Raw genomic sequence first — 18,888 nt, forward strand, 5'->3', positions numbered from 1 at the left:
ATCCGGTAAAAAAATTCCCCGTCCGACTCGTATCCGGATTTTTTTCCGTCCGAATCGTCAAAGTAGCGTACAAACTGCCAAGTACGATTCGAACGGAAAAAAGTCCATACGAATCGCATTGGGAAGATTTCCCCACACGTCCTCGGGTCGGGAAAAGTCACCGACACGTCCCCGGGCGAGAAACCCACCGTGCGGAAAAATAAAGTCCGACTGCGCAAGTACGATCCCTCCCGTCCTCCCCATTTCACAACCGTACGCAAAAAACACCGTCCGAACCGAACTCCCATAGCAACCATGGAGACATGTGCCCGCATACGCGCCGAACACCCCACCACCCCCCGCCCGCGTATGTACGCCCCGAACCCCCACCCGTGTATGTACGCACCAAACACCCACCCGTGTATGTACGCCCCCGAACCCCCCCCAGCCGTGTATGTACGCACCGAACCACCAGCCGTGTATGTACGCCCCCGAACCCCCCCCAGCCGTGTATGTACGCACCGAACCACCAGCCGTGTATGTACGCACCAAACCCCCCCCCCAGCCCTGTATGTACGCACCGAACCACCAGCCGTGTATGTACGCCCCCGAACCCCCCCCAGCCGTGTATGTACGGACCGAACCACCAGCCGTGTATGTACGCACCAAACACCCACCCGTGTATGTACGCCCCCGAACCCCCCCCAGCCGTGTATGTACGCACCGACCCACCAGCCGTGTATGTACGCACCAAACACCCACCCGTGTATGTACGCCCCCGAACCCCCCCCCAGCCGTGTATGTACGCACCGAACCACCAGCCGTGTATGTACGCACCAAACACCCACCCGTGTATGTACGCCCCCGAACCCCCCCCCAGCCGTGTATGTACGCACCGAACCACCAGCCGTGTATGTACGCCCCCGAACCCCCCCCCAGCCGTGTATGTACGCACCGAACCACCAGCCGTGTATGTACGCACCAAACCCCCACCCCAGCCGTGTATGTACGCACCGAACCACCAGCCGTGTATGTACGCACCAAACACCCACCCGTGTATGTACGCCCCCGAATCCCCCCCCCAGCCGTGTATGTACGCACCGAACCACCAGCCGTGTATGTACGCACCAAACACCCACCCGTGTATGTACGCCCCCGAACCCCCCCCAGCCGTGTATGTACGCACCGAACCACCAGCCGTGTATGTACGCCCCCGAACCCCCCCCAGCCGTGTATGTACGCACCGAACCACCAGCCGTGTATGTACGCACCAAACCCCCCCCCCAGCCCTGTATGTACGCACCGAACCACCAGCCGTGTATGTACGCCCCCGAACCCCCCCCAGCCGTGTATGTACGCACCGAACCACCAGCCGTGTATGTACGCACCGAACCACCAGCCGTGTATGTACGCACCAAACCCCCCCCCCAGCCCTGTATGTACGCACCGAACCACCAGCCGTGTATGTACGCACCAAACACCCACCCGTGTATGTACGCCCCCGAATCCCCCCCCAGCCGTGTATGTACGCACCGAACCACCAGCCGTGTATGTACGCACCAAACACCCACCCGTGTATGTACGCCCCCGAACCCCCCCCAGCCGTGTATGTACGCACCGAACCACCAGCCGTGTATGTACGCCCCCGAACCCCCCCCAGCCGTGTATGTACGCACCGAACCACCAGCCGTGTATGTACGCACCAAACCCCCCCCCAGCCCTGTATGTACGCACCGAACCACCAGCCGTGTATGTACGCCCCCGAACCCCCCCCAGCCGTGTATGTACGGACCGAACCACCAGCCGTGTATGTACGCACCAAACACCCACCCGTGTATGTACGCCCCCGAACCCCCCCCAGCCGTGTATGTACGCACCGAACCACCAGCCGTGTATGTACGCACCAAACACCCACCCCGTGTATGTACGCCCCCGAACCCCCCCCAGCCGTGTATGTACGCACCGAACCACCAGCCGTGTATGTACGCCCCCGAACCCCCCCCAGCCGTGTATGTACGCACCGAACCACCAGCCGTGTATGTACGCACCAAACCCCCACCCCAGCCGTGTATGTACGCACCGAACCACCAGCCGTGTATGTACGCACCAAACACCCACCCGTGTATGTACGCCCCCGAACCCCCCCCCAGCCGTGTATGTACGCACCGAACCACCAGCCGTGTATGTACGCCCCCGAACCCCCCCCAGCCGTGTATGTACGCACCGAACCACCAGCCGTGTATGTACGCACCAAACCCCCACCCCAGCCGTGTATGTACGCACCTAACCACCACCCCACCAGGGAATGTACGGACCGCACCCCCACCAGTGCATGTACGGACCGTACTGACGCCAAAAAAACACGTACTGAACCCGGACAAACCATATTTACACAAGGAGAGTCAAGTAGAGTTTCCCCACACCACCAAACAGGCCCAACAACCCCACAAACATCACATACACTCACCTGCAACTGCCAAACTGCCAAACAGAGGCCCAAAACTCAATCACTCCTCATAACACACCCACACAAATTTCAAACACAGCCACACCCACAAATGGACCAATAAAAATGGACCACACACACAAACCATGAGCCTTTGCAACAGACCCACTGCTGCCAGAGCCCACAGACGACCCACACCACCATACTTGAACCTCACACTTGCATACCTTCACACAACCACCTACACAAACACCCCCTCATCACATTCACACACACACCTCCACTACCACACCCACACACCCACAGCCATCCACACCCACACCCCCACAACCACACCCCACGCCATGTCCACCACCAAGAATCCAAAGTTCACAAAGGAGGAGCTGGAGATCCTTGTCGACGAAATCCTCAGAGTCGAGCCACAGCTCTTTGGGACATTGGTCAGACAGACCAGCATATCCGAAAAAACCGCCATGTGGCAGAGGATCGTCGATTCTGTGAATGCTGTTGGGACAACCAGAAGGACCAGGCACGAGTGCCAATCCAGGTGGTACGATCTGCGGAGGACGGTCAAGAGGAAGATGACTGACAATCACAACCAGGGGAACATCACTGGAGGAGGGCCGCCCCCCAGACCGGTACAATACCATCCCTGGGAGGAGAAGGTGATGTCCACGCTGGCGGTGGAGGGACTACACGGACTGCCAGGACTCCCAGACCCTGGTGAGTACACAAACAACTCACCTCACATGGGGGGGATGCCATACACAATCAATCATGCATGCCACCCCCCCCAAGCCACCACCGGACACAACAACACTCCACAAACACACACATGCCACTGGCACCTCCATGCCCCATGCATCAATCAGGGCCATGCCAAGTCACAGGCCACACAAAACACCAACACAACACAGGATGTGGTCGATGCTGGGAGTGGGGGCAGCAAAACTAACATTGAGCAACTCACAAGCACACAACAATGCCCTCAGCCCATATGGCCCAGGGCACAGCCATACAAACTGTGTGTACCCACACAGTACTGTCTTGCCTGCAAATGATGGCTGCCATGCAGGATGCCATGGGTCTGAAGGCACAATTTGCACATAACAGCAGACAATGAAGATGCATCGCTCTGATAGAGTCTCAGCACACACCGCCACAGCAGCAGCCTACACTCAGACACACTGCCCAATGGGTGCCCGGAGAACAGGGACTAACTCACATGAACAAGCCAATGGCCATTCAAAGACCGGCTAACTGTGTGTGCCCAGGAAGCTGGCCTGAGGTGACAGAGAGTGACAAAGAGAGGGAGGGAGAGGGGGAATGAGAGGGAAGGAGACAGAGGGGGGACACAGGGAGACAGACAGAGGGAGGGAGTAGGGTGACAGAGGGAGACCGACAGAGGGAGGGAGGAGGGTGACAGAGGGAGGGAGGAAGGGAGACACAGGGAGACTAAATCACCCTTGGGTGGTGTGGCCATGTCCACTCGTCAGCCGGTGGACTGTGTGCATGCAGACCAGGTCTGGCAGTGCCTCAACCCCCCCTTCCGTAGATGAAGACCGGTCCATGTGTCAATCTGTGCACGAGTCCATCCGTGCTGCAGGCACCGACCTAACCACACACCCAGTATACCCACCCACCGTGTCGGTAAGAACCCTGTCACAAATGCTTCAGTCCCCTACCTGCAACATCAAATTGCCTTGCCAAAACACCATTTGGCCACGTACAGTGCAACACGTAAGGCGCCTCTGCATGGCTCGCTACGCCCGCACACCACACTGCTGACTGTGTACCCAAATAGATGCATCAACTAAGATTGTGTCTCACACATGCGTAAAGCCCTGACAGCTGTGGCCAAGGGACATAGCCATGCACAAGTGCACTGTGAGAGGAATGCAGGACAGATCCAACTACCCAGAGGAAGAGTGCCAAATCAGAAATGCATGCAACATGGATGCCACATGTGACACTGTTAACATTGTCTCTCTCACACACAGGTCAACGTCGACGAACACCCCCCAACACTGGGGGGGAAGTCACACAGGACCAGGCTCCGCGGGATGATGACCCCACCGCCAGCGATGACTCTCACCACTCCGTGGATGACCCAGACCAACCTGGCCCCTCTGGTGTCCAACCACCTGCAGCACCTGCGTCAGGTACAACTGTGCCAACCACCACCCCCATTCCTGCCACATCCCAGGAGACGTCCAGGAGCCCTGCCCGCACACGACCACCCAGCCAGTCTGCCCAGGAGGGACACGGTCCTCCGGGCACCCAGGAGGAGGCAGGCGGCAACGCAGATGCCATCCCTCAGGGGTCCCGGAGACCCGATGCACCCACAACGGCAGGCCAGGTGCACGTGGGCAGGGGTGGCGGGAGTGGAGGACGGCGGAGGCGCGAACCTGACCAGGCAGCTCAGGACCCGGTAGTGTCCCAGGTCAGCAACATCCTGGATACATACCGGCGTGACACCAGGGGCATGGACCAGATTGCGTCCACCCTCAATGACATCAAGGGGACCCTCCAGGAGATGAAGACCCTGCAGTCCCAGCAACATGCCTGTCAACTGCAACACCAAGGAAGGATGGAGGATAGACAGGCTGAGCTCGTGGCGGTGCAAACCCAAATGACCGGTGTACTCCGTCGGATTGCCGACAACATGGGCAACCCTCCCTGTGGCACCAGGCGAAGGCCATTACCAGACACAGGGAGGGATCAGGAGGAGGAGGATTCATCCGACGGAGCGTCACAGACATCGTCACGGACTGCTTCCGAGGGTCCCCGCAGGAAGGTGGGTCGTCCACGAAAAAGACTGTGAGAGTCAGCAGAACATCACCATCTCCCAGGTCACCTGGCCTGGCACCTGGCCCTCTGGCCCAATAGCAGCACATGACATTCTCTGCCACATGGACTTGCTGGTCACTGTCTGACCTATGTTGACGAAGACTGTGGCATGGACTCTGACATTTTGCTACGACAAGGATACCAACTCCCCCAGTGAACTTTGGATTCTACACTCCCGCTGTGCACCTCTTGTCATCCCCACAAACCCGTACCCCACCACAAATAAATTAATCACACTTACAAGATGATGCCGTGATTCTACATTATTACAATACATGTGTGTGTCGTACAGTCAAAGCATGCCTGATCTCAGAATTAACTCCAACCATCCAAACCGTGGGGTCGCAGTCTTGCCCAGGACACACATGGGTCCCAATGTCTCATCTGATACAGACATGGAGTACCAAACTCACCTGTGCTGGGCCCAACCAGCTGAGTGGTTCCCGCACAACTGTGGCTACAGACACATTCAGGGGAGCAACAGTCATGCGCAGAGGTCAGGGATCATGTGGAGTGACCTGGCTTGCCGCTCCCAGGTATGTCTAGACATGTGTCCCTACAATGTGCAGCATGCTTGCGTCAGGCGGATGTTGAGAATGGTGGCTAGGCCAAGGTTGGATGCATGGAGATGCCAGAATGCAGTTTAGGATCACTGTGCCACATGGTTGTGTTGGGGTTGTGGGCTGCATCATGAGTGTGGGCGTGGATCTAGAAGGTCATCCTGCAGCTGGCTGTGAAACATTCCCCCCATCCCGTTAGGACGTTGATGTGGCCTGGTTGCCCGACGCAGTAGCAGAGCTGTGCAGATGCACTCCGGATATGGACAAGTACCATGGGAGTCGTGAGGCACATGTCCGTAGACTGCAGGGTAGGATTCTACACAGATGTTGTAGTTTCCCTGGGGGATGGTCTCTCTTGCCTTGAGGTGGATGGAACTGTGCATCTTGTGCATAATACAGTTCCCACTCCCTGACAAACCCCTAGCATCTTGTCACTCTACACATAGACACATATGCACCACCTATGAAAACTATGCCAGACCTGCGGCACGCACAGTGGCAACAGGGCACCATTGACAGGGAAGAGGCACCTTGGAGACAGAGGGACAAATTTATTAGTCATGTGTGTTGGAATGACAATGATACTCTGTCAACACATACACAGGTCATGTGGATGTACATGTGGGAGCAACACTGGCACCCCCCATTGCAACACAGATGCTGGCATCCCATTGACCTGGCACACAAGTGACGGATAACAGCTAAACACCCCCTGCTGCCACGGAGAGGCCGCTATACACCATTGAGGCCCTGATGGGGCAATCACACACCATGTCAACCCGGTGCAACCTGTATGTTTCCGAGGCCAGTGTTACACACAATGATGGCCTCATCACAATCCCCAATCCCCTGCCACATGACAGTCACCAAGTCTGAGCATGGCTCCAGGTGAAGCCTGCCCCATGTCATGTTCCCCATGTAGGATCACCATGTATGCAAATGGAACACACATGAACCGGAGAAGTGCACACAGACTACAAACAATTCACACACCCAAAACGACGTGAGGCATCCCTTACCCTGAGGAGATTTCAACACTTGCCCGTGCATGTGACGCTGAATCAGCACATGTCGCTGTGTTCATGAGGAGTAGCAGGAGCACAACAATGCCACCAGCAGACAGCATGCACATGGACCTGTGGAAGAGAGACACACAAGGATTCAGCACAAAGGAGCACATCCGCAAGCATGTACTTAACACGTATCATGTTGTTAACATGACAGGTGACAATGATGACCCTCAGACAACATCCTTCCATTGCGCCATCACTTGAGTGACACTTCAATACACACCACTGACTCACTTGGCAGACATGCAGATGGACACACACATTGCAACACATGCCACACACGGCCCAATGCGTGCACACTCAGACACTGGAACTCACCACTAAGCAAAGAAGTTGCGTATGAGCCGACTCCGCATGTCCTCCACAGCCTCCTCCTCCTCCACATCACTTGCCCCGTCACCAAGCCCTTCATCCTCCACGGGTGGATGGTCCTGGTCATCTTGATCCAGTATGAGTGGAACAGCTTCCTCCACTGCCATGTTGTGCAGCATGCAGCAGACGATGATGATCTTGCACACCTTCACCGGGGCATATGGGAGTGCTCCGCCGGTCTTGTGGAGGCACCGGAATCGGCTCTTCAGAAGTCCAAACGTCCTCTCAATGACTCTCCTGGTCCGCCCATGTGCGTTGTTGTAGAGGTGCTCGGCAGCCGTGCTGGGGTTGCGGACAGGCGTCATCAGCCATGGCATGTTGGGATAGCCAGCGTCCCCTACAAGGAAACATCATGGACAGAAGTGTGTCAGCACAGGCAGTGAGATTGGAAGATGACGCCAAACACTGAACTGCCAGAGTCTACCCACCAACAATACATGCTCGCTCGTTCCGCAGCTGCAGCATCATTTCTGGCACCCTGCTACGCCTCATGATGAAGGCATCGTGTGCTGATCCTGGAAAGCGAACACAGACATGTGAAATCACCATGTTGGACAGACACACCACAAGGGCATTAATGGAGTGATAATGTTTGCGATTCCTATACACCACCTCCTGTGCCTGTGGTGGTACCAACGCAACATGTGTCCCATCTATGGACCCAATGACATGGGGCATCCCTCCCAGGGCATAGAACTCACGCTTGACATCTGTCAACTGCTCACGATTTGGGAATTTAATGTACTCATCCAGGTGAACCAACATGGCCTCTAAGAAATCATGCAGAACACGGCTGAACATCGTCTGGGACATGCCCCCGACATCAGCAATGGTATGTTGGAACGTACCCGTGGCAAGGAAATGTAGGGCTGCCATCACCTTCAACTTGGGTGTCAGTGCACTTGGATACCTGTGGCGCGGGAGGAGTTGTGCTTCCAGCCGGCCAGTCAACTCATCAATCAACCGTTGGCTGAATCTGTAGCGGCGTATACAGTCCCGTTCATGCAGGGCAGCAATGTCTGGCATACGTCGAGGGAGAGGCGGAGCCCTGCAGTGAAATGGAAGGAACACCTAAGAGTGAGCACTGTACAACAACATCGTCAATGCACTGAGCACATGTTACACAGCCAATACACATATGCCACGTTGTGAGTCAGGTCTGTGCCACAGTTCCTGGACACGAACGCCAGTCAGGTTACACTCCTACCAAGGGACAGCCACTAACGGAGGGGGGCAAGATCACGATGACATGGCATGAGACTAGCTGTGGGCCAGTGTAAGTGAACATGCACACGCATCACAGGATTCACAGACATCCACACATGTGCAGAAGTAGTATGCGTATGGTACAGACAGGTAGTTGGATGCGATATGCACTGGTCACATGTCATAGGAATAGGACAGGCCACACACATTGCCTTTGAGGAGTACATGTCGAGACAGAACATACATAGGGAGCATGTGGATATGTACTTGTGTTGATACTCCGTGTAGTTGGATACATACACACCTCATGGCAAATCACATATGTGGGCTGGTGTGCGGAACAGTGTGCCATGCCCATCGACACACAGACACATGTTGGCAGCAGCAACTGCTGACACATTGAATCACACACCTACAGCAAAATCATGGAAAGACATGCCACACACATGACATGGTTGCAGCATGCAACGCAGCCATACACGTGTCATATGTAATATTCCGTGTACCTGGCATCAGGGGACAGGTGCGGGTGTCCGTGACTGGGACATGCAAGTGACTCATGGCTCCACTAGTGTGTACGACATGCACACATGTCAAAGGAGTGCAGGGGATGTGTGGTACAATGCGCACCATCACACACGACATGTGTACACAGCTCATCGTACATGTGCTTTGCCCACACCTCAGGGGTAAAGTGCCACATCACATCCTGACACACCTGTGTCACACACAGGTGGTATTGCACAGACAATGCATTGGTGTCCACCCTTGGCAATACCTGTCCGCTCCATTCCTGTCTGTGTGCCGCCTGTCACCACTGACAGTTGTTATACGCACCGTACATACGCTCGGAGCGCGTGTATAGGGTCCCTGGGCCAATATTGCCGCTGGCGTATGCGTACGCCACAGTAGTACGGACTGTACACGCGCTTGTGCGGTCCGGATCACAATATGGGCGCTGGCGTATGCGTACGCCACAGTAGTACGGACTGTACACGCGCTTGTACGGTCCGGATCACAATATGGGCGCTGGCGTATGCGTACGCCACAGTAGTACGGACTGTACACGCGCTTGTACGGTCCGGATCACAATATGGGCGCTGGCGTATGCGTACGCCACAGTAGTACGGACTGTACACGCGCTTGTACGGTCCGGATCACAATATGGGCGCTGGCGTATGCGTACGCCACAGTAGTACGGACTGTACACGCGCTTGTACGGTCCGGATCACAATATGGGCGCTGGCGTATGCGTACGCCACAGTAGTACGGACTGTACACGCGCTTGTACGGTCCGGATCACAATATGGGCGCTGGCGTATGCGTACGCCACAGTAGTACGGACTGTACACGCGCTTGTACGGTCCGGATCACAATATGGGCGCTGGCGTATGCGTACGCCACAGTAGTACGGACTGTACACGCGCTTGTACGGTCCGTACTACTGTGGCGTACGCATACGCCAGCGCCCTTATTGTGATCCGGACCGTACAAGCGCGTGTACAGTCCGTACTACTGTGGCGTACGCATACGCCAGCGCCCATATTGTGATCCGGACCGTACAAGCGCGTGTACAGTCCGTACTACTGTGGCGTACGCATACGCCAGCGCCCATATTGTGATCCGGACCGTACAAGCGCGTGTACAGTCCGTACTACTGTGGCGTACGCATACGCCAGCGCCCATATTGTGATCCGGACCGTACAAGCGCGTGTACAGTCCGTACTACTGTGGCGTACGCATACGCCAGCGGCAATATTGTGATCCGGACCGTACAAGCGCATGTACGGTCGGTATCACTGCTTGTGGGGTGCCCTAGGGCGTGGAACGCACCGTACCTGTGTGTAAATGTATGAAAACACATAGGGGACACATGAGGGACAAGTATAAGGGCCGAAATGCCTGATGGTTGCCATGGAGACTGAGTTAAATTTTTGAATTTGAGCACCAGGTGCACAGCAGAAGTCAGTTTGAAAGAATCTACATTGTTGCAATGTGGATGTTGACTTGACATCATTATCAAAACTGAAACCATGCAAAGCCACACACTGGGGTAGGTTTGAAGGGATTGGATGAAACGTAGGATGCTAATGTGACTGACCAATCAATCTGTACTCCTATACATGAACAGGCCAGCCAGGCATATATAAGGCAGCCAGGTCCCATGAGAGAGCACTTGCCTGCACATCCATTCATCCATGACCACTGCTGCTGATAGTGATTCCTCTGGCACCATGTCCAGGACTGTGGAGAGGTCACAGCCATTCACCCAGGAGGAGAACCTTGCCCTGATAGATGTGATCCTCCCACAGTTCCAGAGCCTGTATGGTCGACCAGGGGTTCAGGTGAGTGCAGACTCCACTAGCTTAGACTGTGCCCCTTTTGTGTGACAGTGACTTCTGGCATTGTGTCCATGTGTGACAGACATGCACTGTTGTTTGGAGTGGGTCCCAGGGTGTGGAAGGCCTCATGTCACCCATGCAGAGCATGCTGTGTTTCCTGTGTGCACTCCTCACTTGCATAGTGCCTACTGTGACAATGAATGCAAGGTGCATGGCACATTCTGCCTGCATACTCCTCCTGGGGATGTTGTTTCCACAGTCCTGATGTGATCCTGTGTTCCCCCCAGTGTGACAGGTGTCAGTACCCATGGATGTGTGTTTGTTCAGTGTACCTGTGCTGTGAGTGTCCAAAGGCCGTGTTCGTCCCCTGCACATTGGTGTGTGTGTTAGTCCCCTGTCATGTGGGTGAGTGCATATGGGGAGTGTTGCACACAAGCAGCATGAGGGATGGATATGGCCTGGCCATCGGATGTGAGCAGGGAGCAGTGCTGTGTGCATGCCGTGCTGAGCCAGCCCCACACCTGTGACACCCCCGTCTACTGGCACATGGGCAGAGTGAGGTGTGTACCCGCAGTTGGCAATGCCATGTGATTGTCCTGTACCTGTGTGTGTCTGTGTACTCTGCTGAGGTAGCATCAGTGTGCTGGGGCAGGTGACTGCTGTGAGGTGCTGTACATAATCCTGGTGTAGCCTGTGAGGCACAGTGTGATCCCTGGTCAGTGAGTGTGTGGTACCCCTCATGCCACCCGTGTGCTTCCACTGGCACGTAGTGCATTTGGCCTTCCACAGTGGATAATGTCCCTATGACAAAGGTGCAATTAGTTGCATGCATACCATGGCCTGTTCATAATGAGGATTGTTCTATATGTGTGTCTCTGTGTCTTTGCTCATGTGGATTAATGTATTCTCTCTTTTGCATCCTCACAGGTAGGCGCCATTGCCAAGGGGGAGATCTGGAGGGAAGCCGTCAGTGCCGTGAGGGGTACAGAGGGTCGGAGGCGGAGCCTGTCTCAGGTGAGGAAACGCTGGCAGGACATCCGGTGCTGGACGAGGAGGATTGCACGGCTCCTGCTGGGGGACTCACCTGAGAGCCGTAAGAACCGTGGCCGCCGTCGTCTGACCCACATCCAGAAGCGTGTGCTGGCGGTGGTCTTCCCCGATATGGACAGGCGCCTACAGGAGAGGCAGCAGCAGGAAGGGGGTAGGTACATGTGTGTCAGTTGTGTGTCCCCAGCCAATGTAAGTGTGCAGTTGCATGGATACACTGCCAGGGTTTGATTGTGCAGTGCGTCAACTTCTCCACAAAGTAGCACAGTGCTGTTCTCACTCCCTCCCTTCCCCTCCTTGCAATGTGTTCCCTGGTCTGTCGCCACTCTTGCACAAGGTTATTTATGCAGGCAGTTCATGCAGGTGCCCTATGCTATCAGCATCATGTGTGGGGGTGATGTGCCACAGGTATGGGGACCTTGCGTGTGCCATGGCCAATTTCAGTCATTGTGGTGTCCATGTCACTTGGCACTGATTGTGAATCACGACATAGGGGTGTGTCTCCAAAATGTACAGCCTTCCAGCATGCATGTCCAATTGTGTGCCCTCTGACATGATGTGCCTGAGTGGGAGGCCTGCTAAGTGCAGGGACGGTTGCTTAATTTGCAGTCATGTCCATCCTGGACCATGGAGGAGTGTGGGCACTACTGTGCCCTGGGGCACCTCTTCCTAGGTATCATGTGCGTCATCCAACAATATGGCCATTCACTGTGTCTTTGCCATGGGTTGCGTAGGGTGGCATTGTACCCTGGGCTCAACTGTTAGGACCTACAGGTTGCTACATGTGTCCACTGTACAGGGGGACCCATTTTGCTTGTGCATACTCACAGTGGGCATTACCTGTGTGTGTTGTTGAGACAATCTGATGATGTTTGCCTGTCAATGATGTGTGGACATGGCCACCAGGGGCTGTGTGTTTACAGTCATGAATTAGTGGAGGCCATGTGTTTCCATCCCAGAGTAAGAGGTGTACATACTTTCTCCGTCTCAATGAGATTGTCTCAGGTGTGGGTGGTTTGTGCGTACAAGGCCTACATGTCAGAAGCTTCATCCTCCTTGCTGGGTTTAGCCTGTGTGTGATGTTTGACTGGACATACGCTCAAGGTGCAGTGACCCTGTCATGTGTGGCCTGGTTTCATGTATTGCCTTTGCAGCATGCGGCAAGAGTAAATGGATATGATTCATGCTCATCCCTTTTTGACGACGCAGTGTGGTGCAGGTGCTGTGCACATTTGTCCCCAGAGGCTGACTCCTCTCTAAAATTTCAGGTGCAGTGATTTGCTGTTGTGTCATGATCTCCATTGTGTCTCAGTGGCATGGTGGGTAGAAAAACTGTGTGTTCCATGGCCTACATGTGTACATTGTTTTGTAGGTGTTACTCCTGTTGCTTTTCAGGCTATGCAATGTGACCTATGTATATTTGACTCATGTGACATAAGTGTACAGGTGTCTGATTTTCTCCTGTCTCTTCACCTTGCCCACAGCATCGCCGGGGGACACGGAAGGAGACACTAGCACGGACCGGGAGGAGAGATTGAGCACCAGTACCAGCAGTGCTGTCCTGTCTGGCACATGGAGTGGCACGGAGGCCGAAGGGAGTGAGGCGGAGGACCTGTTGACTGCCAACACAGACTATGACGCAGACGGGTCCGAGGCTGAGCTCCCAGAGGTGGCGGAGTCTGCCCCCCCAGCTGATGGCAGCCCTCCACATCCCCCCGCCACCTCAGGTTCCATCACCGGCCTCCCACATGCTCGTGGCCCTTCCCTCCGTGCTCGGTCCCCACATGTCTCCTTCCTGCCAGGCACCGCACCCCCTGCCCCTGTCACCACTGCTGCGGTGAGTGCGGAGTCTGTGGACATCCTGAGGCAGTTGCAGGTTGGTCAGACTGCGATGCTAAATGTCCTCCATGCCCACACCCAGGTGCTGACCCAGATGGAGGCATACATGGAGGGCATGTCGGCTGCGCAGTCTGACCAACGGCAGTTGCTGAGGTCCATAGACTCCACACTGACTGCAGCACTGGATCTCCTGCAGCGCTGCGTAACACCCCCTACCCCTGCCCCATCCACAATTCCCACTCCCGTGCCTGTCCCACGCACATCCAGACGTCAGCGTGCACGCACCCCAACAGACACAGGCACCACACCACCAGGGAAGTCGAAGCGCACACCTCCTGTCACGCACACACAGGGTGAGGAAGGCACACCCACTGGGTCGGGGGGGAAACGTAGAACACGCAGCCACAGTGGGAGTCCGCATTCCACACAACCCACTCCCTCCAAATCCACTCCCCTTAGCTCTCCTGGCCAACAGTCAGTGACAGCATCATCCACTGCGAGTGTGCCCCCCAGCCCCAGGATGACACCACCCCGCAAGCGGTGGAGGCGGGACCCGGCCAGGGGAGTTGAGTCCCCCACCCTGTCCACACCCTCCCCCAGTGGCGCTGCGACCCATCCCTTTGCCCCCCCCCCCTCCTTGGGGCCTGTGGTTGGATTGGGTACGGGGGAGTCGCTGGGGGAACTTGCCGACGTGTGCAGCGCCATTCTGTCCTCCACCTTTGGCGCTGGCACCCCCCCTGTGGCAGATTCATCCCTCCCTGCACCCACAACACCTACCCTTTCCCCTCCTGTCCCTGCGGTGCCTGTTTCCACCCTCCCCCCTGATGCCCCCTCTTCTGTGGATGAAATGGACTTGTGAACTGTGCAGGCAAGCTAGGGGACACACGTCCCGATGTGTACCCCCCCCCCGGACATTGCTGCTGGGCTGGCCCATGGCCCTTGTACATAGTGGACATTTTCTCTGATATATTTTCCTGCTGAATAAAGCCTTTTCTTTTTGTTTTGCACACTGATGCTTTCCTGGACTTGCTGTTGGTGCTGGTGCTCCCTGCGTTGGGGTGGTGATAATGTGTTAGGGGTCTGTGAAATGTTGGAGTGTGCTGCTCATGGGGTGTACCCTGCCATCTGCGTGCCATCACAAAGGTCTCTGCAAATGGTATTTGGTCATGTTTGCTCTCACTGTATGGTGACATTGTCCCAAGGTGTGTTCCGTCCTCTGTGGCCCAGGCCATTTTTCCTGCAGGGTGTCTCCCAAATGCTGTGCTGTGCTGTGTCTACATTTCCTGGATGTGTGAGGGTTGCCTTTCAATATAGCCATGCTGGCTCAGCGATGGCTCCGCCTGCATCTGGGGTATCACCCTTGTAGGTCACTGAACTTGTTGATGGGGTATATTGTCCGATGTCTGGGCACTGCTGGGAGTGATAGGTACACACCCCTCCTGTGTCTGGGCACTGCTGGGAGTGATAGGCACACACCCCTCCTGTGTCTGGGCACTGCTGGGAGGACCCTGCACCCACCCCTCCTGTGTCTGGGCACTGCTGGGGGTGTTTTGCACACCCCATTCTTATAGCAGGTTCGGTGCGTACATGCACGGGTGGGGGTTTGGTGCGTACATACACGGGTGGGGGTTCGGTCCGTACATACACGGGTGGGGGTTCGGGGCGTACATACTCTGCTGGGGTGGGGGTTCGGTGCGTACATACACGGGTGGTGGTTCGGTGCGTACATACACGGCTGGGGTGGGGGTTTGGTGCGTACATACACGGGTGGGGGTTTGGTGCGTACATACACGGCTGGGGGGGGTTCGGGGGCGTACATACACGGGTGGTGGTTCGGTGCGTACATACACGGGTGGTGGTTCGGTGCGTACATACACGGCTGGGGTGGGGGTTTGGTGCGTACATACACGGCTGGTGGTTCGGTGCGTACATACACGGCTGGGGGGGGGTTCGGGGGCGTACATACACGGGTGGTGGTTTGGTGCGTACATACACGGCTGGGGTGGGGGTTCGGTCCGTACATACACGGGTGGGGGTTCGGGGCGTACATACTCTGCTGGGGTGGGGGTTCGGTCCGTACATACACGGGTGGGGGTTCGGGGCGTACATACACGGCTGGGGTGGGTGTTAGGTGCGTACATACACGGGTGGGGGTTTGGTGCGTACATACACGGCTGGTGGTTCGGTGCGTACATACACGGCTGGGGGGGGGTTCGGTCCGTACATACACGGGTGGGGGTTCGGGGCGTACATACTCTGCTGGGGTGGGGGTTCGGTGCGTACATACACGGGTGGTGGTTCGGTGCGTACATACACGGCTGGGGTGGGGGTTTGGTGCGTACATACACGGCTGGTGTGGTGGTTTGGTGCGTACATACACGGGTGGGCGTTTGGTGCGTACATACACGGGTGGTGGTTTGGTGCGTACATACACGGCTGGGGTGGTGGTTTGGTGCGTACATACACGGGTGGGGGTTTGGTGCGTACATACACGGGTGGTGGTTTGGTGCGTACATACACGGCTGGGGTGGGGGTTCGGTCCGTACATACACGGGTGGGGGTTCGGGGCGTACATACTCTGCTGGGGTGGGGGTTCGGTCCGTACATACACGGGTGGTGGTTCGGTGCGTACATACACGGCTGGGGTGGGTGTTAGGTGCGTACATACACGGGTGGGGGTTTGGTGCGTACATACACGGCTGGGGGGGGTTCGGGGGCGTACATACACGGGTGGTGGTTCGGTGCGTACATACACGGGTGGTGGTTCGGTGCGTACATACACGGCTGGGGTGGGGGTTTGGTGCGGACATACACGGCTGGTGGTTCGGTGCGTACATACACGGCTGGGGGGGGGTTCGGGGGCGTACATACACGGGTGGTGGTTTGGTGCGTACATACACGGCTGGGGTGGGGGTTCGGTCCGTACATACACGGGTGGGGGTTCGGGGCGTACATACACGGCTGGGGTGGGGGTTCGGTCCGTACATACACGGGTGGGGGTTCGGGGCGTACATACTCTGCTGGGGTGGGGGTTCGGGGGCGTACATACACGGGTGGTGGTTCGGTGCGTACATACACGGGTGGTGGTTCGGTGCGTACATACACGGCTGGGGTGGGGGTTTGGTGCGTACATACACGGCTGGTGTGGTGGTTTGGTGCGTACATACACGGGTGGGGGTTTGGTGCGTACATACACGGCTGGGGGTTCGGGGCGTACATACCAGGGTGGGGTGGGGGTTCGGGGCGTACATGCACGGGTGGCGCTTGGGTGCGTACATACACGGGTGGGGGTTCGGGGCGTACATACCAGGGTGGGGTGGGGGTTCGGGGCGTACATACACGGGTGGCGCTTGGGTGCGTACATACACGGGTGGCGGTTCGGGGCGTACATACACGGGTGGGGGTTCGGGGCGTACATACACGAGTGGGGGTTCGGGGCGTACATGCACGGGTGGGGGTACGGGCCGTACTTCCACGGGTGGGGGTACGGTCCGTACATACCCCTGCCCACGCTCTGCGTGCCTGGGTACGGGCCGTACCCATGCCTTTGGTGTGTGGGTACGGTGCGTCCCACCATTGTTGCGGGCCGTGGGGTCCGCACCGTACACAGGCCTTGGGGGCGTGGCTACGGGTCGTACCACGCGTACCCCTACATGACCCCAGCAATGCTGGTACGAGCTGTACCAAGGCCTTTCTGACGTGGGTACGGGCCGTACCGCTATTGTTGGAGTGACGTAGGGGGACGCGTGGTACGTTCCGTACCCACGCTCTTGCGGCCTGGGTAGGGTACGTACCGGTTCGCGTGACCATCCACTTCCGTTGTGGCGGACGCTTGCGTTGCTGGCCTTGCCCCCACCCCCTGGAAGTGACCAGGCCCTGATGGTCAGGTATGTCCAGGCCATGTGTGATTTGGTACCATGTGTTGGTGTTGTGTGTCCTGCCCCTGCCCCCCCCTTTGCCCCTGGTTGTTGTGCTGACCTTCTGCGGCGTCTGCGTCGGTTCCTGTACGCCAGGTGGACTGCTAGGAGGGCAGGGATGGCACGTAGGTTCGGGTCCATGTCTGTTCGTCGCGTCCAGCTGCTCCTTGCGTGTGTCGTCCTGATTTCCCGGCAGTTTTTGGCAGCCGGTAAATATTTTCCGTGCGGGATGACGTCGGTTCGAATCGTACTTCCTGGTTCGTGAAACGTAGGCTGGATGCGTACCGACGTCACGTCGGCTCCTTTCAGGATCGGAATTGTGTTTAGTTTCTGTTCGGTCGGTGTTTTGTTCGAATCGTACGGAAATGGTGTTTCCGTATGAATCGTACTTGCATTTTCGGATGGATTTCGCACCGGGTACGAGTCGGACGGAGAAAAGGCTCCGTCCGACGGTTCGTACCCGGTTTTTACCGGATCGGAATTGGCACCTTAGTGTCGCAGCCTGATCTGATATGCAGCTGCAGGGGTTGGGAAAGGTGAATAAAAATAAACAAACTTATTTTCTCCTGCGCTGCATAGAAAAAGAATATCCACGCAGCAGGACAGTAAGCAAAGGTTACCGCAGCCAAAGAAAGGATTTGTCGCCTTCCGCCATGCCCCTGGTGGAGCTGAAGGGGTGAAAAAATAAACAAAGCCTCGTTAACATGTAAATGGTCTTTTAAAGACCTGTGAAGTACTCGGGTACAACTGCGATAATCTCAAAAACTGGCTGTGTGCGCGCGCATGGGGGCACACACACGAAGGGGGAGGTGGGGGGGGCTTTGAAGCACTTGAGCCCCATGGCGTTGCGCGCCTCCCTTCAAGCCCTCACTGCAAGGGCCAAGGCTCCAGTTTACAAGACACATACATGTAGGGTGGTGCGACCGGTGCCTGGTTAAAATTACGGACAAATAGCGTCCGTTAAAGAATCCTTCACGGACAACGGACAGACGGCCGAAATTACGGACTGTCCGTGAAATTTACGGACGGTTGGTCACCCTACAGCAAGCAGGGCTGGACTGGAGAACCAAAAATGCTAAAACCAGCCTGCTCCCTTTGTTTCCTCATCCATCTTTCTCCTTTTCTCCTCTTTCTTCTCCATCTCTGATCGCTTTATTTCTACCTTTCCCCTCCCTCCCTCTCTTTCTCGCTCTCTTAAAGCATCCCGTGCTTGCTTCAGTTAAGCTCTGGGAGCTGCTGAAAGTGACAGAGGCACCAGGA

Source organism: Triturus cristatus, chromosome 3_2, assembly GCF_964204655.1.
Source record: "Triturus cristatus chromosome 3_2, aTriCri1.1, whole genome shotgun sequence".
Lineage (NCBI taxonomy): Eukaryota > Metazoa > Chordata > Amphibia > Caudata > Salamandridae > Triturus > Triturus cristatus.